Source organism: Sceloporus undulatus, chromosome 5 (assembly GCF_019175285.1).
Source record: "Sceloporus undulatus isolate JIND9_A2432 ecotype Alabama chromosome 5, SceUnd_v1.1, whole genome shotgun sequence".
Classification (NCBI taxonomy): Eukaryota; Metazoa; Chordata; class Lepidosauria; order Squamata; family Phrynosomatidae; genus Sceloporus; species Sceloporus undulatus.
In genome coordinates, this window is record NC_056526.1 from 144,387,927 (window position 1) to 144,413,238 (window position 25,312).

The following is a 25,312-nucleotide window of genomic DNA, read 5'->3' on the forward strand; positions in this document are numbered from 1 at the left end:
CAAAGGCCTGCCATGATACAAGTTGTAGAAAAACCTCCAAGCAACATTCCCTGTACACCAGTAGTAATAATATATTAATAACTGTTTGCTCCCATTCCATGGACTAAAGTCTCCTACCTCAAGCAGCTGCCTTACTTCCCTGAATGATAGGGAAGGCTTAGGGATCTACTAATAAAAAGGCATAAGGAGAGGGCAAATCTGAAAAATTGTATTTGGAAATGGCATTCTGAAGAATAATTATATCAATTTCTATTGTATCTTATATCTTCATTATTTATTTAAAATGTTTACCCATTTATATATTGTCTGTCAACAATGTGATTAAAACACAATATAAACAAATCTTTGGAATTGCACAAGACATCTATGCAAAATATTTGTTGACTGAGGGAATTCTGTCTTTAACCTGCTTCAGTAACAATATGTGCATTTATGAAAAAATATATATTTTCACTGTTGATTAATAATTAATATAAGTAATAAAAATGTCCCCATGCAATAGTATTAATGCCCTATAGTCACAGGCCACAAATTATTCCATGGCACATTTTGTACAAATTGAGGGGATTATGCAACCAGTATAAAATTAGAATCTGCAAATTGATTGCAAGTGCAACTGTTTGACAAAAAGGTTCTATGAACATTCCTTTCATGAAGGACCAATTTCAGATGACTACATATCTTTGTGTAATTTTACACTTCTTCCCCCAGGCTCTTTGCTTCAGTTCTCTTTCAAGTAGGGGGAGGAAGATGATGCCTTTTCAGTGATCCTTCCAAAAGTGGGGGAGAGGGAAGGGAGGCAATTTTTTGACATTTGAACTAGTAACTCTTGGATGTGTGGTTACATGACTAATCCTTCAGTCTCAAATAGGAACCTTCCTAACCACACAGACAACTGTGTTGTTTTAAGGCGGTTAAGTAGCAGCTGTACACAAAAGTGGTTTCATTTACTGTCTGAAATCTGTAGAATTCAGGATCAATCTGGCATATAATTATTGTCAGCCATCTCATGGTAGTATAGCCTAGTGAACACATAGGTATGCTTTCTCCCTCATAGGCTGCATGAGGCTCCCAAGACCATTTTGAGATCCACTGAAATTTCCTGGCACCCCACCATCACCACCACAACATTTTAAAATGCTTGCTAAAAAATTCTCTTTCTTGGTTTCAACTTCCACTTTACTTCCTGGTTGAAAAAAAGTGCTCTCCTGAGCGTAAAACAGATCAGGGAAACCAGGACTCATTGCCCCAGGAAGGATTTCTAGTGACACTTTAAAAACTTTTAAAAATCAGGGGCATGACAAGGGTGTGAGCCAGGGCCCAGTGGGAAGCGAGTGCCCCTCAGTGGTTGCCTATCCTCTTCTAGAACCTCAGATCGAAAGGCTTAAGATGAGGAGCAGAGTTCCTTTGAATGTAGTCTTGGGCAATGATACATCCCCTGTCCTTCTGGGGAATGATCTTCAAGCATCTGGTTTCAACATCAGAAATTGAAATCTGGCAGACTGGAAGAAAATAATTCTGACAAACAAACTACAAAGTTCAAAAGTAATTCTGATAAATAAACTTCTGACTGAAGAACTACAAAGAGTTCCTGTACTTCAAGGATGAAGAAAAAAGATGTCCTGGTCAAAGTGTGACATTTCCAGGAAAACGTTGGCCCTGATTGAATCTGTACACACACAGAGATACACTTTCTGAATCACCAAGACCTAGAAGGCATCAGTTCTCCCTTGAACAGGGATTTTTAAAAAACTCACACTGAGTTTATTAGCCTGTTCATTAGTACAAGTATTATCCCGCAGGAACTGTTCACAGGGTCATCTGTAACTATGAAGATTATCACACTATCGGCTTTTTCCCATCCTGGGAACAGGCTGAGACCAGGCTGGGACCATGTCTTATTGCATGGCTCCATGTCCAGATCATTACCATCCCATCCTTCTCCTGTCCCTGGCTAAAAACATGTCTTTTCCATCAATGGGAGGCATTCCGATTGGGGAACAGGATGGTAGTGATCTGGGCACGGAGCTGTGCGATAGCACATGTTCTCTGCCCTGTCTCAGCCCATGTCCAGATCGGGAAAAGGGGGATGTGATTATCTCCTTAGTGTTGTAACGCAGGATAACACTTCATACACCATATGAAGTAAATAATAGCCTTTAAAAACATTTGCTGTAATAAATGTGTTAATCTTAACATGCTACAGGACTATTGGTTTTTGTTGCTGTTGTTGTTGTTGTTGGTGGTTGTTTGTTTGTTTGTGTGTGTTTTTTTTTTGCAGTAAAACAGGTGTCCCTCTAGATTTTTAGAGACCAATGTTGTTTTAAATCCAGTTGTCAGTCCCAACTCGAGTAAACACATGTTGACTCACCATTCAACAATTGATTGAATATGTTCCAAACTCTAGTTTGGGCTAACCAACAAGCTATTGTTCACAGCCAGTGAAAACAGCTCAAAATCAAGTCATTTTGTATCCTAATGTTAATACTGGTGACAGATGGATTAGTGACCTTTGCAGCCTAAGCTGCTTCCTATACGTACTAGAATACTGTTTCCCTGACTAGCTCTCTGTTTCCCTGACTAGCTCTCCTTCAACTTCCCTCTTTTTCCTCAGTTGTCTTCCTCTACGTAATACAGATTGTAGGCCTTCTGAGTAGGACGTATTCTCTTTAACACAGTAAGGTCCATTCATATTGGTGATACCATGATAGGAATCAAATTAGTCCTATACACATGCTGCAAATCAGGACCTGGAAAAGTAATGTTTGGGCAGTATAGCTTCCAGAAATGCCCCCTCTAAAAAACCTAGCAAGGCCACTAGACAGAGATGTCCAGGTCAGCAACCAGTCTGGCAGTAATAGCTAAAAAATGACTTGATATTTTACACTTCTGGGAAATCCTTGTCTGGCACTATCTGATTTGATATGGGCACCTAGCTGCCACCAAGGGGATAAAGACAAGAAACAGTCATGAACTCTCCAGTAAGCAGTCATCCTAGGGCCAAACCACATACTGTGCGAAATATATATCATAATTAAAACCTATACTTCAACTTTTTGGTGCTCAGAATGTAGTGGGTTATTCAGCTAGTTCAGTACATGCTCAAGGCAAATCAAGGGTTAGTACATAAGCCTAATTATTCAAGATAATCTCTGTTTATGTAATAACAATGACAATTAACTTCTTTAGCTATCAATATATAAAATATTAACAAACGGTAAGAAAGGGCCCGAACAGACAAGCCAAAATAAAGCTGCTTCGGGTCACTTTGGAGGTATGCTGTTTAAATGACACATCCATCTTAAGAGGCCAGAAGCTTCACCAAAGCTGCGCTACAGTCCTTAGGCTTGGAGCGTGGCTTTGGTGTGGTGTCCGGCCTCTTAGGATGCACGCATCATTTAAACAGCATACTCGACAGTGACTCGAAGCAGCTTTATTTTGGCCTGTGTTCGTGCCCAAAGCTACCAGTGATGTAGTAGAGGTCCCTACATTTCCCTAAAGTCCAGGTTTTGAAAGCTTGCATGATGTGTTTTTCGCATTTTGGTTGACCAATAAATAAAGGGATCGCTATGGACTTTTGTGGATTTTGATTTTGTTTTGTTTTTTCCTGCATGGCCATTACAGCTATCCCTGAATATGTTTCCTGGATTTGAAGATGTTAAAGTTTCCCATATTGGAGGAAAATTCAATAAGAAGGAGCAATGGACAGAGATGTAATTCTTAAAGCTTTTTACCTCCAACAAAGGTAAAACTCTCATTTGGACTGCAATTAGCAAGTCTGACCTATACATCACCTTAAAAAAAAAAATTCAGATGTTGTAGTACAAGGGCATCTTGAGAAATTCAACATTCTCTTCCTAAGAAAGAAGCAGCTAGTTTCATACAGGACAGGAGCAGCCTGGAATTAAGGAAAAGTTATTTTTCTGTTGCTAATGGAGTTGAAATTTTATCATCTATTTTTCATTGACCTTTGTCCCAGGTCCCCACATGGCCAAAAATGGCAGTGGACAGTTCCTGCATTGAGATTCTTAGACCATCTTAACTGACAACAGAAGTAACATCTGAGACAAAATGTAGGCCTGAGACTCTTAATGGTGTTTATCACACTATGCTCTTAAAGAGCTACTATTCCAGTGTGACTCCTCTAGCAGCCTCCTGTTGCATGCTGGGATTGGCAGTTTTAAGGAGCTGAACTTCTCTGCCTGAGAATTCTAAATACCCCTCCTTAAAACTGCCAATCCCAGCATGCAACAGGAGGCAGCTAGAGGAGTCACACTGGAATAGTACCTCTTTAAGAGCTCGTCTGATAAAGGGTGAGATGATTACTACACATGTGATTAGAACCAGAAAAAAAAAAGCAGCTTTGGCAATACTTATTGCACAATGATCCATCCGGCCAGTAGCTATCTCCTAAGCACAGTTAAGATGTCTCTTTTCATTGATGAGGGCAACCCGTCAATGAGTTCACAACTGCGCTAGTTTCTAGGTGTGAAATGTCAATGCTGGGGCAGTTGCAATATTGTCATTCATGTGGTGTCAGTAACTCCTCCTCTCCCCCTTTCCACCTCCCCCCTTTAAAAAAAATCTCTTTTTTTACAACTTAAATTGCATTAGCAGAACTCCAGAATTGTGTGAAGAAATAAAAATAAAAAATACCGAAAGGCACATTTGATAGGGCATAGGGCAGGGAGGCAGCGTTATGGGGGAGTCCAGAAGAGAGTGTGATGGCAGCAGCAACCGCAGTCATGATAGCTCTTGTGAATTGCAATTGCGAAGATGTGGAATAATGGCTGCTCTGGAACTGGTATGTTTCCTTTTTTAAAACTGATTGTGAGAAGGGGGCTCATGTGGTAATGCCCTAAGATCACTTTTTTCTCCTGCATGATTTTTAACATATATGCCTGATGAAGAAGACAGTGTAGCTTCAAAAACTTGCATGATGTATTTTCTGCATTTTGTTGACCAATAAAGATATTGCTCTTTTGTGGATTTTGCTCTATGTAACTTAATCTTAATATATAGAAATGATTCTGTACCAGACTGAGTTTTGTTATCTCCTGCCACGATTGTTTTATTACTGGCCAAATTTGTTGTGGAGCTGGGAAGGGGAATACAGTAATAGGAACAATAATGACATATTAGTTAACATAAGCAGTTTGGGAAATTTCATTACTGATGCTATAATCATTATCATGGAAAATATTTCAGTGCCTGGACCCTGTAACACTTGCATTTTAGATGTGGTTGATAAGAAGGTGAAATGTAAAGGAAACAATTCCATGCATTTGGTTGCGATAAAGTTGTCAGGAAGGCTATGATCTCAGGCTAGACAAACAGGCAAAGCTAACTTTGGATACTGACAGCTCCCTCTGTACAAACAAGGGCAGCGGGTGCAGAAAGAGGTGTGCCAAATGGGAAACCCATCTGAGTCACTCATAGGCTATTATTCCATCATGCCCTCAGCAGATACTGGGTTGATGGAAACTGCATGGGAGAGATCCATTTTCTCTTACATAACTCTGCTGGTGGCTTTATATTAAATCATGTTGCTTTTTGTCCATATTACTCATGATGTACTGGACAGACTATGTGCTACATAACAAAGTGAATAGAGACCACTCTTAAGCAGGCTCGCAGCAAACAAGTGCAACCTAACTGGCACATCCTTAACAAAGACAAAGCACTATCTTCCATCTCAGAAACTCAAGGGAAAACTGGAAAGATGAATTCATAACCAGTCTCTGGAAGGTTGTTGTTGTGTACCTTCAAGTCACTTCTGACTTATGGCAACCCTAAGGCAATCCTATGTCTGGGTTTTCTTGGAAAGATTTGTTCTGAGGCTGAGAGGATGTGATTTGCCTAAAGTTGCCCAGTGGGTTTCCATGGTTGAGTGGAGATTTGAAGTCTGGTCTCAGAGTCGTATTCCATTACTGAAACTATTATACTACACTGGCTCTGGAAGGTAGCACAGTTAAACTGTTCCTCTACATCAGTAGTATGAATCATGCAGCCTTCCACTTCTTGTTGGACTAAAACTTTAGCATTCTTCAGTTTTGGTTATTTTGGCTCGAGCTGCTGGTAGCTATAGTCCAACAACATTGGGGAGGTCAGCATAATTCCTGCTTCTGTTGTATGGAGAGCCTTCAGAGGAGAAGTGTCAAAAGTAGACTTCTACTAGTTGGACTGTAAGAACAGAAAATAATATAAGAGACCTCACTATTATAACAAAAAATAATCTTTTCAGAGAAGAATTCAGTCTTCTTTAAGTAGCCTTTTCAGAGGGCTATCAGGAGAAGGTGGGGTAAGAAATTCAACCTATTCCAACGCTTGGAAAAGTTACATTTTTGGATTATGATTCCCAGAGTCTACTCAGCCAGCACAGCCATACTGGTTGGGTGAGCCTGAAGACTACAGTCCAAAAAATAATTATTCCAAGCTCTAACCCTCCAGACCCATCATACACATGGATCCAACTCCACGTGTGTACAAATTCATACTCTTTTCTATTACATTTTAAACAATACAGCTATTCTTATGTGTAATGTAGTTTAAAATAATAGAAAATCCAAGTGACTGAATAAGTAATTTAAATAATCAAGTAATTTTTATTATTTTGATGAAGTAATCAAAATAATCAGGTACAGTGAAAGGTATAGCAATGGTGTGTTTGGATACACATATAAAAGAATTCATGTTGCTGCTCTGCTGTAACGGTGTATTTTTAGTGTTTGCCTTCAATAACACTCTGAACTCATGACCTATTTTGTTTTATGATGACAATAGCAGAACAAAAAAAAGAATAAAGAAAAGAAACAATTTCATGCCTGGGAAGCAAAGTTCTCATAGCAAAACTTAAATCTGTGTTATCGACAAGTGCACTTTTGGATCAAGTTCATAAAGCTAGATAAAGAAATGGAAGCCAGCCACAGAGGAGCGGAAATGGCAAGATTGTTATTCCATGGTGTAGGAGGGGTGAGAGGAAGAAATAGGAAGTTATCCCCTCCTTTCTTTGCTAGCCAAGTAGACACTACATGAGTTGTCTCCCCACTTGAGGAAACAATGTATTCTTTCATAAGATGCAGGTGTCTGATGGTGCAGAGAAAAGGCGCATTGTGAATGAAGCAAGACAGCGGTGGCTACATCGTTAAGAAGCCCTCCAGTTCCACATACAATGGCAAGTTGCTGAGAATATTGCTGTGGCTTGAATTATCACTGAAAGCGCCTCTCTCCTTCCCTCCTCGCCCTCTGGAATGAATGCAGGCATAAAAGAAGAATGAAATAGGATGTGACCAGCATATACACCACTGGTTACTTACGTAATCAGGACCAAGGGTTACTCTTAAACGTGATTCTCAAAGATGAGGCCCTAGAAGGAATCCTAAAGCAAGCAAGGGTCTTCAAGCAATAATGTCCCAAAATGACTGCTTGCCACATTCACACTTGATCTAGGCACGGGCAGGGGGTGGGATGGGGACAAAAAACAAATGGCAAGAACTCTTGCAACTCCATCCTAGAGGTACAAACTAAAAGAAATAAGGTTGCTAAAACAACAAGCCTCTGCAACATTAATAATAATAATAATAATAATAATAATAATAATAATAATAATAAAGTTTATTTATATTTCCCGCCTCTCCCAAGGATCGAGGCAGGATTACATCATTAAAAATGATACAATAATACAAAATACAATCAATAAAACACTAATACTGAATTAACCAACATTCCTATTAGTTCTCTAAAATGACAATTCATCAATAGCCAACAATCATAGTCAGTAGTGGAGCAATCATCATAACCTTTTATATGGAGTCCAGTGGATAAGCCCGCCAGAAGAGATCCGTTTTGAGTTCCTTCTTAAAGGCTTCTAAGGTAGTGTTAAGACGGATCTCTTCTGGTAGGCTATTCCATAATGTTGGAACCGCAGTAGTAAACGCCCTATGGGAAGTTGTCATTAACCTAGTATTATGATGTTCCAATAAATACTTCCCAGATGTTCTAAGTATGCGGGTGGATTGTGTAGGGAGAGGTGTTCCCGCAAATAACTTGGGCCTGAGCCATGTAGGGTTTTTAAGATAATAACCAACACCTTGTACTGCACCCAGAAGCTAATTGGCAGCCAGTGAAGAGATTTCAACACTGGTGTTATATGGTCAAACCTAGATGTACCGGCGACCAATCTGGCTGCCACATTTTGAACCAATTGAAGCTTCCAAACTTGGTACAAGGATAGCCCCAAGTAGAGTGCATTACAGAAATCTAAACAAGAGATTAGCAGTGCAAGTACCACTGCTTCAAGGTCCTTTCCGTTCAGGTAAGGACGCAGTTGGCATGTCAAGCGAAGTAGATACCAGGCACTCCTGGCCGTTACATCTATTTGAGATGACAACTGCAAACACAGATCCAGGAGTACTCCAAAATTGTGAACTTTGTCCTTTAGGGGAAGTGTGACTCCATCCAGGACTGGTTGACAAAGCTCCATCCCTGGACTTAGGGTACCTATCACAAGTATCTCTGTTTTCTCTGGATTCAACCTGAGGTTTTTTTATATATACCACTTTTCCACATTGATCAAAGTGGTGCACAAAAGCACCCCTCATCCAGCGCATTACCGGCCTTGCAAATTGCCAACCACTGACTTGCACTAAGCATTACCTTCTCTGAACCCAGAAGCAAAAGAGTAGAGATGGCAATTCTGTGTCTTTGCAGCAGCCCCTCCATGTCTGTTTTAGATCCTAGATTCATACCTTGTCAAGGCAATTTCCCCATTGTCCTCTCCAACTATGTGGTCTTCCTCTTGCTTACCATATGGAGTCTGTGCATTCAACCATCTACAGCTTGAAAATATTACAAAAAAAATTAATACCAGTAAACAAACCTTGATTTTGCCATTTTATATAAGGGACACCATTTTACTATTCTTTTTAATGGGACTTGAGTATCCACATATTTTGGTATTCAAGGGGCCTCTGGAACCAAACCCCAGCAGATACCAAAGACCTGCTGTAATTTTCTTTTTCATTTTTGACCCTTTGGGCTTTATCACATGATGGGTTGTTATTTGATCTTTCCTTATTACACAACATTGTGACTCTCCTGTTACTGCATTACATTTCCATAATTATTGGATCACATCTTCTTATTGATGGGACATCCTCACAGTTAAAGTGATGTTCAAAATGCATTATTTCTGAAGAGCAGAGGCAGCCAACAAGTTGGGCACCTGGAAGATCAAGCAAAGAGAGAGCAGTATAATAGGCTGCCATACACCAGTCTTCATCTAACTAGTATTGATCACATTCACTGATAGCAATTCACCTGCCAGAGATCTTTCCTAGTCCTATCTAGAGATGTAGTTAGTGACTGAAACTGAATTTGTCTACGTGTGTAAAACCTGTGCTATTTCACTAAGCTACAGCTCTTCTCCATGAGTTCAGCCCCTATATGAGAAAAAAGTACTCAAGGTTGCAGTCTACCAGGTTTGGAAAAAAAGGTTGGGGAATGTCTGGCCCTCATATTTGGCACAGCCACTGTGTCACTGCCATCATGGCAACACTTTCTAGGCCTAGTTGGAATTGCAATCTGTCAACTTGCTTCATGTCTGATATAGTGTTATTATAGGGACCTAGAGCCTGAGAAAAAAAGGAGTACCATAATTGGCACTGCTAGACATTTCAAGCTGGTCCACTTGCTAACATCAGTCAGTCCTAACAAAGCCAAATTCAAGTATCACTGTCAAGTTAGTTTTTTTCCTCAGAACACTGACCTGTTTATCTCACATCAACTCCCTTGTCTCACCCTAGCTCAGCCTAAAGCCTAATTGCTGGGAGTTAAATCATTAGCAGCAGTCAATTAATGGGACCCTTAATTTCTCGGCTGTTTTAGACGTGCCTTTGCTAGAGGAAAAGCTACAAACAAAATTTCCAGAAGTGTGAAGCTTCTGGCAACGATGTAGAGCTGAGATATATTTTATTAAAATCCCAGCAGCTGTGAAGCTCCTCAGCCTAAGCAAATTAGACTGCTTATTAGATTATGGTTTCAGTGGAGATTTTGTTTCTCGCATGTGCTCAAAAGGCCATCTCTGCCTCATTCATTACCAAGGTGAGCTGAGACAGCAAAAAAGAACAAACACACACACAGAGAGAAAACCCTAGACACTGTTGTAACCTGCATCTGAGAGAACAAGTGTATGAGCAATTAATACCATTCCCTTACACTACTTCAAATTCATCCAACTTTATCCTTCATGGCCAATTATTCATGAAAGAGTTGCCCTACATGGATGAGTGAAAAATCAACCCCAAAGAAATTAAGACAATGATCTAAAAGTGATTAGCACAGATGTGCATTATCTGAACCACAAATGTTCAAGGTTTTTTTGGCGAGGGAAGGGATCTGCTCCTAACGTATGCTGGTATTATTGGCACCAGTTCAGCAGGCTCCATTTTTGCAATTTATGCATTCAGCTGAATTGTAGCAACACTGTTTCTGTTTCCTGACACACTTTCTAAAATCAGTGGTGGAAATCATGTGGCCCTCTGGATGTTGCTGGACTGCAGGTCTCTCCACACTGGGCTGATTGGCAATATGTAAATACATTCATCCCTCCACATTCGCTGAGGTTAGGAGCACAGGACCTCTGTGAATGTGGAAAAACCACAAATAAAACACTTTTTACATGAGAGAACATCTCTCTAGGAATCTCTAGGTTCTCCAGTACAACTCTGTGGTCAACATCTGCCAGACACTGACCATAGAATTGTGCTGGAGGAGATACAAATGCCTAGTGTGGTGCGACGTTTGGTTAAAGCTGACCATAGAGTTGTGCTTAACAAGATATTCCTAGAGAGAACATATTAATAAAATCCATGAATAATCAAATTCACGAAAGTCAAAGTGGCAAATATGGAGAGACGAATGTATAGCACTATATTTCACTTCAGCTGCCACAGCAATACCCTGTGGAATCCTGCCATTTGCAGTTCTTAATTTTCTGGGAATTTTAAATGCCCCTCCCTAAACTGTCAATTCAATAGCATATAGGATATGGCAGTTAAAGTTCACTGTAGTGCTGTAACTATTTAGTGTGGATGGGCCCACTGGATATACTAAGGATGTGCAAGTTGCCCTCCGATAACATCTGGAGGGCTGCCTGATGCCAATTCCTGCTGTAAATTTAGATTGGTTTTCTTCCCCACATCATCAAAATTCTTGGAGAAAAGGTTCAGGTATTTTTCATTTTCACCATGAACCCACAGTTGGAAATAAACTATCCTATGAGCTATATGTGACCCAGAGATACATACTGCCGACAGAGGCTGCCACTGAAAAAGAGATCAGTCACATAAAGGAGTATTGCAACTCCTGGAACTTTTTAGGAATGGTTATTCTCATTTGAAATAAGATTCAACCTCCCTGAACCTTGTTTTTCTCCCCACCTCACCTGCAAGTGGTTTTTATACAACTGAAACTGGTCTTTAAACCATTTCAATTTTCATTTGGAGATGATGGAGCAAACCTATTTTCTGTTGGAGTCAGATCCAAAATGATACGAAATACCAAAAAAAAAAAAATGTACAAAGTATAAACATAAACATATACCTAAGAGTAGAACAAAACTGTCTCAGAAAGGGATGGATTCTTTCTAGAGAATTTTAAGTAGATGATATATAACAAGAAAAGGGAGACAGGAGCTGAACCAGAACCCTGAATGCAACTGTTCAGTGACCACTGCATAAAGATAAAGAGAATTACTATAATAATCAATGTGGAGGAATTGGGAATGTGTCATTTAGACAACTCACGCACCCACTCTGGCAGAAAGCCATCATGAAGCCACCCACCTGACCACATGCTTTGTGGCATGGTGCTTATATGCTGCATGCTGCAGGAGCACCACAAAGTCGCAGCAGCGGCAGAAAAGCCAGCTTTATGCCCGCTCACAAAGGAATGCCTTTCTGCTGCTTCTTTTTGGACTGGCAAAAAGCTGGATCAGGGCCATGGCATGTAATGTTTTGTCCCTCAGTTGAGGCTGTGTACTTCAGTCACATCAAAGAGAAGGCAGGACTCACTAGAAAAGACAATAATGCTAGGAAAGGTGGAGGGTAGAAATACAGCATATCAGATGGATAGATTCAGTCAAAGAAGCCCTGGCCCTGAGCTTGCAGTCTCTGAACAGAGAGGCTGAGGGCAGCAGGACTTGGAGGTGTCTCATTCACAGGGCTGCCATGAATCGAATTTGACTTGAAGACAGTTAACAACAATATGACAGAGATGGTATTACAGGTTTTTTTTTAACTGTACAATGAGACTGCATGACTTTTAGTAGCTTTGGCAATAAAGACGCTAATATTATTTGCACAATGAAATGTTTGCATGAGAATCACAGGTTATAGAAATAACTTGTTTTAGATTGTAACTCCCGAAGTCCTTAGCTACTGGTGGTACTAACTTTGAGTACTTTGGGATTTATACACCCAAAAGTAACTTATAAATGTTCTGATGAGAACACCAGTTTACTCAAACTCACTGATAGATGTAGAGTACGTTTTTTAGGAGAATGATGGAGGGAGAGGATGTTTTTCAAAGTGCAGGCCAATGACTGCATTTCAGTCAGGCACACTTACTCCCAGTTGTTGCAGATCACTACTTGAGGTTTGAATTCTGTCTACAAATAGATGGAAATGTTATTTTTGTGATGATAAATAATATGGGAAAGGAGTGACAGAGACAGAGATCATTGGCAGTTAACTCTTGTTTAAAGACAGCTTTCTGCTGATGCAAGACTGGGCCCAAAAATTGGGACTGGATATGGTTTTGCACACATCATGCCCAATGTATGCATTTAAGCCTTCTGTAGTAATTTCCACCATCGTTTTGCAGCTGCACGTATTATCTATCACTTCATGGGTGTGCATCCTACTTAGACAAATATGATAAGATCCTTGGCCTGGGGATCTTCCAGTCTAGTAACGACATGTAGCACAAGTGCAAACACCAAACCACAAACAGGGAGTGGGGACAAGTTAGGGGAGAACATGAAGAAATTATCTTTGGCTCATCAAAGAGCTGGAAGAAATCCATCAACGGAACCTTTAAGCTATTATCCATTTTAAGTAGCGAGATAAAATCATGAATAATTAGTTCCTGCACATGCATTGCTGAAATCGTAGTAGTGGGGATTTTAGGAACAACCTCCTTTCTGATGTTTCATGTCAAGAAACCAAGAGTTCCTAATGCAGGTTCACATTTCTCTACTTTTGTGTTGCACCAGAGCCCAAAAACGATTTGGAAGGGCAAATGTGCCAGCAGCAGCAGTCTTCCTTTGCATCCTGAGTTGCTCACTAACTTCCTGGATTCAATGGGATTTTTGAGTCAACAACATGCTTAGAATTGCACAGGGCAGCTTTCAGTTTTCCTGATAAGCTGTATGATCTTTGCACACATATGCACCAGGGAGCTCATTTAAAAGGTGAAAGTGTTTATCAACAGTGATGTTGACTAGACCAGCTATTGCTTACATCTGACCTAGACAATTTCACAAGTCTTGCAAACTGTGTATTGGAAGACCAGATATCCTCCTTTTCCAGGACATGCCCTACATTTCAACCTTCTGTCTAGGAGGAATTCCAAAATGTCCTTCATTACTAAGAAGCATGAATTTACATTTATATCAGTGTTTTTAGCTTTTATTTTTGTAATAGACTACATTTTTCTTGAATGTCCTATATTCTGTGGTGCCTCGTTCTCCATTGTAGTCATGACATCTGGTCATTCTGACTGTGTAGAATTATGGAAACTACAGTATCTGCAATGAAGAACTAAGAGTTTTCACACATAAATAAAAAACCCTCTCCTTTGTCTTTTGTTACATTTGTACTCTTACCAAGGCTAAAGCTGCAATCACAGCAAGAGGAAAAAATTTCCAATCGTTCTAGCGAAATTACAGTCTGTGTACAAAAACCTGGAATGAAATCTTTCTCTCTCACTCCTTTCCAGACTTCTGTTTCTCCACTTTTTTTTTGTCCTTCAATCTAAATACAGGTCACTTAAGAGTAATGTCAACAGTATGAAGGAGTATATTGCGTGCAGTACAAAATGAAAGGAGTGGAAGCGTGTCAAGAACCTACATGAAGCCGGAGTTCTTGATTAAACACAGGCAATACTTTTGCGTCATGATTTCTTCGTCAGTCTTTCTATGCAAACATGGCCTCACTGGCTTTTATCTTTTCACTTCTCAGCCGCAGGTGGGACTAACCTCACCGAACCTCTCTGCAGACTAATGGCACAAACCAGAATTTCATGAGGTTGAGGAGAAATAATACATTACATCCCATATAATGAGACAGAACTCAAAAAGAGACTAGCACTTGCAGTACAAAAAGAACTTTAAAGTAAAAGAATTTCAGAATTTCAAAGATATTTTATTTAAAGTTGAAAGCGATGGAGCAACAAATAATATGGAAACACTAGAGTAAAACAAGGAGCTAGTTTTAAAGCATGCTAGATAATAGCAAGTTTAGTAAAGGAAGCTTAGTTATAGTGAAGCAGGGAATGCAGATAAAGGTACTGGTTCTCTACGAAACAATTCAAAAAGAGAAATACGTTTTTCAAAGTTCTTTTGTACATTTACTGCAACTTGTCCCAATGCATTTCAGAAAAGAACATGTCTTCAAGAGCCCACCATAGCTAAAAATTAAAGACACTGAAAATAAATGATAGCTGGAATACTGAAGCGTATTTCAGATCACAATACCTGAAGGCTTCATATATTACTATAGCATATGAAGCTCCATGCCAAAAACAATGTCTTCAAAATATGAATAGGTAAAAATAAAACATCCATTTAATTTACTGTAAATGAAAGCCTCTTACAAGCCTTAGAAAATGTAGCTAAAGACTAAAACACCTACCCCCCCCCAAAAAAAACCTTGCTAACCATGAAACTACCCTTTAGCCATATATACAATGAGTCTTTTGTCAACCTGATTTTAAAAAGCCTATGGATTGTCAGACAGTAAAGCCAAAATCTGCATGTGAAACTACTCCTCATATTTGTTCTATTGATATACAGATATATACTATCAAACTAATTCCACGCATAGCTGGTCATATGAACTCATGAGTAAACTCTTCACACTAAAACTCATTATCCTAAAGCAAATGGAGATATAAACATTGACAAAGAGTAAAGAATGATATTCTAAATCCCCATTTAAACACCTAAGGGAAGAACTATTCTGTCTGAGAAAACAGAATACCTTTCTTAACAAATGTTTTTCTTCCTTTTTGTTCACTTTCTGCACTGTCTTCAAGATTCAGTTGATTATTGTATGACTATATTTTAAAAAATACTTAACTGAAAGTACACCTATTTTTTTCCCTATGGTTGTTAGATTAATATCTGTCTTTTAAGCAGTCTTGTGGCCTTGCCCACATATATATTCCCACAGGGACAATCAATTGCATAAGTAATCCATGTGCTGCTGCAGGCGGAAAAGTGGCAAATAGATAGAATGGATTTACATAGGCAGCTACAAAACTGTATTGTTGTGATACACATAATGGCTGCAAGTCTTTCTACTACTAGCTGAACAGTCAGCAGCTCAAAGACAGGCAAACCAACCTAAAAATGGGCTAACCCCTCCCATGACAACATGAAATGAATTAGCATCTATTCAATTTCTCACTGTGTGTACCAGACAATTATACACCTTCTATAATCACTGGATGCTCATCCAACACATAAGCAAATTGATACTTTCCAATTGTGTTAAGTTGAAAGTGAATGTTCTTAGTATAGCTTTGAGCAAGTCTAATGACTGGGCCCAGGTTTTTTGTATGAAAATAATTCTACCTGATTAGATTTCAAAGTTGAAAACCTGTCTGAATTCAAGGAACATGCATTACACTCCTCAGCTCCTAAGGGCAAAAGTTAGATGAGATGTCATTCCAGTCAGTATTTCTTGTTTTGTAAAACTTCATGACTAGAAAGGCAGGCAGGAAGGAAAAACCCTTCTGAAATGGGATAAAGTGTGGCTAAAGTTCCCCTGCTCCATAGTGTAGTTCCAATTCAACTGTCTACTTATTTTTTTATTTGCTACTTGAGTGGACAACATCTCTTTAGCTAATACATATTCTTCTTTAGCTGATTACTTCCTTTAACATAGGGGAATGAAGTACAATTTTGTAATTGTTGTTGTTAACTGCCCTCAAGTTGATTTTGACCCATTGCGACCCTGTGGATGAAACATCTCAAAGACTCCCTATCCTCCACTGCTCTGCTTAGTTCCTGCAAAGTTATACCATGACCTTCTTAATAGAGGCCATCCACCTAGCAAACAGCCTTCCTCTCTTTCTACTTCCCCCCACCTTTCCTAGCATTATTGTTTTTTCTTTTCTAATGAGTCATGTCTTCTTATGATGTGTCCAACATCAAATACAAGTACGACAGCCTCAGTTTTATCATCTTGACTTCCAGGGAGATTTCTCACTTGATCTGCTCTACGACCCATTTGTTCGTCTTTTTGGCTGTCCACGGAATCCTCCACAGTTTTCTCTAGCACCACATCTGAAATGAAGAGGCCAAAATATTTCAGACACAAAAAGGGGGTTTGCATCATCAGGAACATTTTGGTGATGTAGATGGAGGTATCTGACTAACATCTCCAATTGTTTGTTCTCCTGTTTGGTTTGTAACATCTTGCCTGATGAAGAAGCCCATGGAGCTTTGAAAGTTTGCAACAAATGTATTCTGCATTTCAGTTGGCCTATGAAGGAATCACTGATGGATTTTTGCTTGTATTTGTTAAATGGTCAACACAGCCAACCCTGCGTGTTTTCTGTATTGTGAGATACTGCATTGTAGTTGCAACAGGAGAACCACATAGAGTAGCCTGTGGACTGGGTCTGCAACCAAGGTAAAAAAAAAAATCTTTAATTTGAACTGAATTTGCATGTTTTACCTCTACATCACCAAAATGTTCCTGATACAAAAACATGGAGACTTCTTGAGGAATCCATTGCTCTCTGCCTACAAAGAGGCCTGTGGCCTTACTGGAATGGAGACATATTGGATTGCAAAAGAGAGGTTTCTACGGACTTTAAATTTCCTGGACTTTGAAAATCTCCGTATTGCTGCATGGCCAGAAGGAAGAGGAGGCTGCCTGAAAAAAGATATTCTCCCCATCATAATATCTTTACTAAGGACTGAAACAACATGCAGGCATCTGACTAACACCTCCAATTGTTTTCTTCTCCTTCTTCACTCTTCTTCTTCTTCTTCTTCTCCTGCTGTTTGGTTTGTAACATCTTGCCTGATGAAGAGGCCCATGGAGCTTCGAAAGATTGCAACAAGTATATTGTACATTTCGGTTGGCCAATAAAGGTATCACTGATGGATTTTTCTTTCTAAACTCTGTAAGCATTACCCAAACAATCCTGACAACAACTTTGCAAGACAAACCAAATTGCCCTCTCCGCCATCTCAACAAGCCAAGGCTACAAGAATGTAGCTGAACTGAGGCCACCCAGCTTGCCTGTGCTCTTAACTCTCCCTCTCACCCACCCCCAAGCTCCAGCTCTTTGAAAAAATGGAACAGAATAACTTAAGACCAAACAACAGATGCACCAGATAATCCTGCTGATCCTCCTGCCGGTGGTGGTAGTAGTAGTACAGTAACTTAATTGCCAGCTGATGGGGGTTGTGTGTGCCCTGTATCTGATGTGTTGATGTATTGAAAGTATTTCAGGAGGGGTCAGTGTTTATGTCTGTTACATTAACTACTATGAATTTATACAATAATTGCTTGGATGCAAATGTAGGTGGTGATGCCCACACCCAAGTGTGCAATCCTGCCTCTAGCCTCCAGGTTTGAGCACGAATTACCTTAATTCACCCCTTTTATCATCCTAGCTAAGTGCTAATTAGAAGAGACTTCCAACGTCTTCATGCTAAAGTGTGGTACAGTGAATCACAATGTGCGGTTTAAGCAAATATAGCTTCAAGAAAGGCAGGAGTTGTGTTTTACCCCAATGCTGACTTTTCTTACTGTTAGGAAGGAAGGCTGTGGCCAAAAATGTCCTACTGGTAAATTAAACTTTTTTGGCCAAACTACTAGAATTAGCTGGGCACAAAGAATTTGAATTGCCAAACATTCTTCCTCAGGGGATTTCATGAAAACAAAAAGTATGTAACAGTTTGTTGTGTAAGGCAAAAAAAAAAAAAAAAAGATATCTTCGTCCCCAGAATCCTCATGTACAAAAAGGGACTGGTCTAGCATTTGAAACTTAGGGCCCAAACAGACAGGCCAAAATAAAGCTGCTTTGGGGCACTGTGGAGATATGCTGTTTAAATGACATGCATATCTTAAGAGGCCAGAAGCTGCACCAAAGCTGTGCTCCAGTCCTTAGGACTGGAGCGTGGCTTTGGCGTGGCTTCCAGCCTCTGAGGATGCATGCATCATTTAAACAGCATACCTCCAAAGTGACCCAAAGCAGCTTTATTTTGGCCTGTCTGTTCAGACCCTTAGCTAATGTGGTGTTGTATTCAAAGTGTTTTAGTACTGGAAATATTGGGAGCCATTTCATTCTACAAATTTATAGCAGTATGATTCCATTTAACTGCCATGGCAATAGCCTACGGAATCCTGGGATTCATAGTTCAGTGAGCCAGAAGAGCATTCTAAATGTGTCTGTATCTGTACCTTCAAGCCAACTGTTGACTTATAGTAAATCTATGAGTTGCATAGGGTTTCCTTAGGCAAGGAATACTTAGAGGTGGTTTCCACAAGTTCTTCCTCTGAAATATAGGCTACGGCACCTGGTATTTGCTGGTGGTCTCCCATTCAAGTTGCCCATCCAAGTACTAACCAGGGCTGACCCTGCTTAGTTTCCAATATCATATGCATCTGGTGCCTATAGGCCATTGAAGATTCTAAATACCTCTCCACACTTTCAAATCCATGGGATATGCCATGGGAGTTAAAAGTGGAATTGTAGATTATAACTGGTTAGCATAAAAGGGCCCCAGAGCTCAGGTCCTGAGTCTCAGGGCCTAGGCTCTCTTCTCTACTCCATGGGGTGATTGAGATAAATATCAGAGTGAAAGCACTGCTTTTCAAAGTGTGTGCATGTATATGTGCATACCTTCCTTGGTATTTTTATTTGAATGGCATACAGTGTACAAATGTGGTTGGTGCTTAATGTGTCATGTTTTAGCTTGTACATCTTTGGCAGAACCCACTGTTTTGGGTTGTTTTACTTATAAAATGCCATGTATGTTCATGGTTCTATTTAAATAAATGATGACAACAGTGAAGATAGTGAATAACAACAACAACAACAACAACAACAACAACAACAACGATGATGATGATGATGATATTTAATGGACTGATCAGGGGCTTTTCTTGTAATCTCACCTGGATCTGCCTTGTGATATCACAAGAGTATATCCCTAGATACCAGGTTCTGATGCTAAAACCTTAGGGCCTGGACCAGTTCTCACTTGGAAACCAAAGGGGAGACCCACATTCAAATCTACAGTTGGACTTGAAGTCCACTGGATAAGCTTTTGGTCAGCCCCTGTCTCCTAATCTAACCCTGTGAGGTATAACAGGGTTGTTGAGAAGACTAAAATGGAGACGAGAACAAAACACCACCTTTTGTTTGTTTGTTTTATTCAATTAATGTCTTGATATGAGAGCCAAGTTTGCTTACCCCATGATTAAAACAAAATGCATCTGAAAACTTGATGATGTGAAAAAAATTAAAAAATGAAACAAATTATTTAAATAAATGGGAAAAAACTTTACAAGTATTAAAACACCACTAATTTAAAACAGTATAAGTTCATTCAGAATACATAAGAATTAAAAAAGAAGCACAGTACCCAGAACCCAGTTTGTTGCTGTCATTATGCACTGTTAAGTTGACTCTGTCTTATGATAGCTTTATCAAAAGGTTTCTTGGCAAGATTTGTCCAGTGGTGCTTTGCCATTGCCTTTCTCAGGTTGAAGAGCGTGAATTATCTAAGGTTAACCAGTTGGTTTTCATGGCTAAGTGAGGACTCAAACCCTGGTCTCCCAGAATACTGGTTGAAAACTCAAACCACTACACCATATTGGCTCTTACAACGCAGTTAAAAACCCTTCATCACCAAATACCTGTTTAAACAAAAGGGGTTTTACCTGCTGGTGGAAGATGAGCCTCCTGTGGGAGGGAGTTCCACAGCCTCCATACAGCTCTAAGAAGACTCTTTTCCATTTTCTTACCAGATGGGGCCTTTGACTGTAGTAGGATTAAGCAAAAGCCCTCCAAGGATTTCTTAAGGCCTTAAGAATCAAGCAAGCTCATGTAGATCTTTTACTCTGAGCTCCTTGGAGGAATACTGAGATATAAAAGTAACAAAGTAAACAACAACAACAACAACAACAACAACAATAATAAATATTTCACCATTGATGGCAGGATAGCATTCTCCATTGCAGCAGAGGTAGTGGATCTGCAGTCAACAGGGAATGACAAAGGCAAAGAACTAGACCAGCAAAGACACTGACTGGATAATAGTACAATTATAACAGTCTTGTGGTCGTGGTTCCTCTCTAATCCAGACAATAGCAGGACTCTTCTCTGGAGCTTGGGAAGTTTAAAAAAAAAAAGAATATGGCTCCTAGAATTCTCCAGCAAAACATATTCTGGGACTTTTAGTCTGAAAAAGAAACCTTTCCAAATTCTGCTTTAGCAATTCTTGATTTGACTTGTTCTACCCACCATATCATTGTCTTGCTGCACTCAGGTTGGTCTTGCCCCCAGTTTCTTACCTCTTGACCAGGTAAGAAAAAGCAGATAGAGAAACCCAAAAGGAAAAGAGGAATTCCCATCTCAGCTCACTATTTGGCTGCACCTGTAAGTCCGTGAGAGCGCTGAGATTTATCCTGTGTCCCATGTACCAGCTCTGTGCATCATTCCGCACTGCAGTTTGGGACTAGAGTTATTGTGCACCCTTGCTTTCCTGTTTGAGTCACAATTCATTCCATTTCTTTTGTACTGTTTTTGTTATTGCAGGTATGGCAGAAGAACCCTGTGGTGTACATCCAGTGCTCCCAATCCAGTTGTAAGTGAGGGCCTTCACACGTCTCATAATACAACTCTGTTAAAGAACAGAAGTAAATACTTGCATCTTCTGCTATTCACTATTTATTTATTAATAGTGTGTGTGCACGCATTCAAGTCGCCTGCTGACTTATAGAAACCCTATGAATCTTCTTAGGCAAGAATTACTCAGGGGAGGTTTTGCCAGTTCCTTCTTCAGAAATATAGCCTACAGCTCCTGGTAGACCAGGGATAGGCCCTTGCAATGTCACAGAAGCAGAGCAAGCTAGTATTGGCAGGCCAGCCAGAACTGCTTCTGAGGTCAGCTAGTTATGGAAACAGGCATGAGAGCAAACTGGGTAAATGAGCCCAGAATTTGGATAAAACCCAGCTAACCAAATAATATTTTAAGCCAGAGCCAATAGTGTTTGGAGTTTTCTTTTGCAGGTTCTGTCCTACTGTTGTCAAGGCTTTTATAACAGGGCTGAGAAGCCACGCAGCAATTTAAAGTCCATTTGCATCTCAACAGGGACCCCTCTTTTGCAATCCAATATGTCTCCATTCCAGTGAGGTCACAGGTCAGTGAGTATATTGGCCAACAAAAGTATCATTGATGGATTTAGGCTGAGAAGCCACAGTGATGGGCTGCCTTGCTGCAAACATAATGACAGACCCAACTGCATGTACACTCCTGGCTTTTTGGTGCACCAACATTTACATAAGTTCATCATACATAGGATGTATCCATACTGCAGAATTAAAGCAGATTGACACCACTTCCTATCCTACAGACTCTATCCTACAGATTTCTGGGTTTTGTAATTTGGTGAGATATTCAGCTTGGTCTGTCAGACAGCTCTGATGCCTCATGAAATTAGAAATCCCAGGATTCTGCTGTTGGATTACAACTCTTATAATTTCACTAGGCTGAGGAAGGCTGATGTAAGGTAAAGATTTGATAACAGTGAAACAAGGAAGAATTATCTTTTAGTTTTAAGGGACTAATTGTTGTTCTTGTTGTTATTGTTGTTGTTAGCTGCTTTCCAGCTGACTTCGACCTATGGTGACCCTTTGAATGAGGGGCCTCAAGTTAACCTACTCTCAACAGGCCTCTTTGGGTCTTGCAGACTCAGGAACTTGACTTCCTTGGTTGAGTCTATCCATCTGAAATTCAGTCTTCCTCTTTACCTACTGCTCTCTATCTTACCAGTCATGATAATGTTTTCTAGTGAATCATCAAAGTACAGTAGCCTTGGTTTAGTCATTTTGACGTCTACCTATGGAGAGTTCACATCTACCTATGGAGAGTTCAGTCCTGATTTGCTCTAGGGCCCATTTATTTACCTTTTTAGCAGTCCAGGGTACCCAAAGAACTCTTCTCTAGCACCACATCTCAAATGAATTGATTCTATTCCTATCCACTTTTTTCAGTGTTCAGCTTTCACAACCATACATGAAACTGGAAATATCATGGTGAGGATAATCATAACTTTAGTATTCAATTGATATATCTTTACACTACAGGATCTTGTGTAGTTCCTTCATAGCTACTCTTCCAAGTTCTACTCTTCTGATTTATTATCTGCAGTCTCCATTCTGAGCCAACGTATGAAAAATCTTGAACTGTTTCATATCTTTGTTGTCTACTTTAAAGTTATGCAATTAATCTGTGATCATTTTTTTTCTTAACGTTCAGCTGTAAATCTGCCTTTACACTTTCTTCCTTGACTTTCTTTTGTGATCCTTCCAAGTCTTTGCTATTTTCTGGTAGTAGTATGGTAATATCTGCATATCGTGAATTGTTGATGTTGCTTCCTCCAATTTTCATGCCTCCTTCCCCCAAATATAATCCTGTATGAGATGTTCAGCGTACAAGTTAAACAGACAGGGTGATAAAATGTTGCCTTGCCTGACTTCCTTGCCAATTGGAAGTCTTTCCATTTCTCCGTATTCTGTCCTAATAGTAGCCTCTTGTCCTGAATACAGATTATGCATCAGGACAATCAAATGTTGTGGCATACCCATTTTTTTAGAGTGATCTATAGCTTTTTGTGATCTATGCAAGCAAAGGCTTTGCTATAGGAATTAAACAGACTGGCAGCTTGGAGCAGCCAGAGGTCACTCCAGCTCCAGTTGACCCCCTGATTGGTGCGGGACTGTGGCAACCAGATGTTGCAGTCCCGAGGCCAGTTGCTACCATGGTCTGGAATGGACTGTTGGCAAGGAGCAGTTTTCCCCTGCTCCTTTTGCAGTCGGGTTTGGCCTACATTAACTGGCCTTGATGTGGTTTGCAGCCAATCTGGGGGCATACATCATTTGCATGCCATGCCCCCAGATTGGCCTGAAGGAGTCTATAAAGCACATGACAATTTTATTTCAAAAATCTTTAGTGCCCTCCATTATCTAACCTATGTTTGCAATATGACCCCTAGTGCCTCTACCTTTCCTGAACCTAGCTTGGAACTCTGGTATTTCTCAATCACTTTTGTTGTAGAATTTTGAGCATCACTTTGTTTGCATGAGAAATTAATGCAAGGTTCCTGTGGTTACTGAAATTCCAGTGTCCCCCTTCCTGGAGTGTATTTTGAGCATTTCCAATATGTGGACCATTGTTTTATTTTCCATATTTGTTGACAGAGCTTAAGTTAGAACTAGAGTAGATTCTATCCCTGTAGACTGAATCAGCTCTGTTGATGTGCTAGATATTCCTGGTGATTTATTTCTCCCAAGTATTCTGAGTACAACTTCCACTTACTAAAACTGGATGTTCATCTTCATGGTTCTTCCTCAAATGAATTTGTCATCGTTTCATCTCTTTTATATAGTTCTTCCATTTATTGTTTACACATCTTTTTATTTCTAATTGGTCATATAATGACTCCTGCTGGTCACAAAGCATCCCCATTCTTGGTTTAATTTTCACTTTGATTTCTAGGATCTTGTGGAAGAGGTCTCTTGTTCTTCCTTTCTTGTTGTCAACTTCTGTTTCTCTGCATTGGTTATTATAGTAGTTCTCCTTATCCCTGCACACAAATCATCACACAGTTCACAGTTGCAATCAGAATTCTGGCTCTGTTTCTGTCATCTTTCACTTTTACCTCTCATCTGATCTTGCCTGCTCTTTAAGAGTTTCATCAGTCATCCATGGAGGCTGCAGATAGTGTTTTTTGCATTCCTCCCTGGCTTCAGTTCAGAGTTCTTCTGGCTCCATATCAATTAGGCTTAATAGTGCAGATCTATTTTTCACATTGTCTTTAAGTTTTATAGGGATGTTTTCTAGGTTGGATTTCAGCATGATTGTTGGTTTAGTGTTCTTCTTTTGCTTTACTCTTTTTGCTGTTAGTAGTTCATGGTTTGTGCCACAATCTTGGCACAGACTTTGGTCTTGTTTTTGCAGAGAGAATGGAGCTTCTCCATCTTCTGTTTCCAATTATGTAGTCTATTTGATTTCTGTACTGACCATCAGGTGATGTCCATGTATACAGTTGCTTCATGGGTTGCTTGAAGACTGTGTTTGCAGTGAACATCTTGAGGGCTTTGTGGGCCTCACAAAATTCTGTCTATCAGTCTCCTGCCTGATTTCTTACTCCTAGGCCAAAGTTTCCTACAAGCTTTGATTCTGCTCTGTTTCTTATTTTTGCATTCCAGTTGTCTATGATTAAAAAGAAATCCTGTTTTGGTGTGAGATCAATTTGCTATTTAACCTTTGCATAGAATCATTCAGTTTCTTCTTCTTTTTCTTCTGTGGTTGGAACATAAACTTGGATTATGGTTCTATTAAGGGATTAGTACGTTTTCCCTGAAGTCTTAATCACATTAATAACAATTTGCAATTAGGGAAGCACCAACCTGGCAGGTTTTCTCAAGAAAGATATCAGGTTACAGGCATTACATCATTTACACCCTGATTGGCTGGATAAAAAACAGGAAAATTAAGAGGTGAGTAATTCTATTGGGAGATGCTGTCCTCAGCTGCTTGAAACAAGTTAACATTAAGATGTGGCTTCCTCAATGAGATTATGTTAACAAGTAAATAACCCTTGACCAGCATCTACATATTTTACCAACCTCTATCCACCACACAGATAACGAAATTATTTCAATTAACCTACATTGCAAATTTAGCCATCTTGAGGGCTTTGAGTTTGGGGGGAAAGGTGGGTTATAGATGATGATGATGATGATGATGATGATGATGATGATGATGATGATGATGATG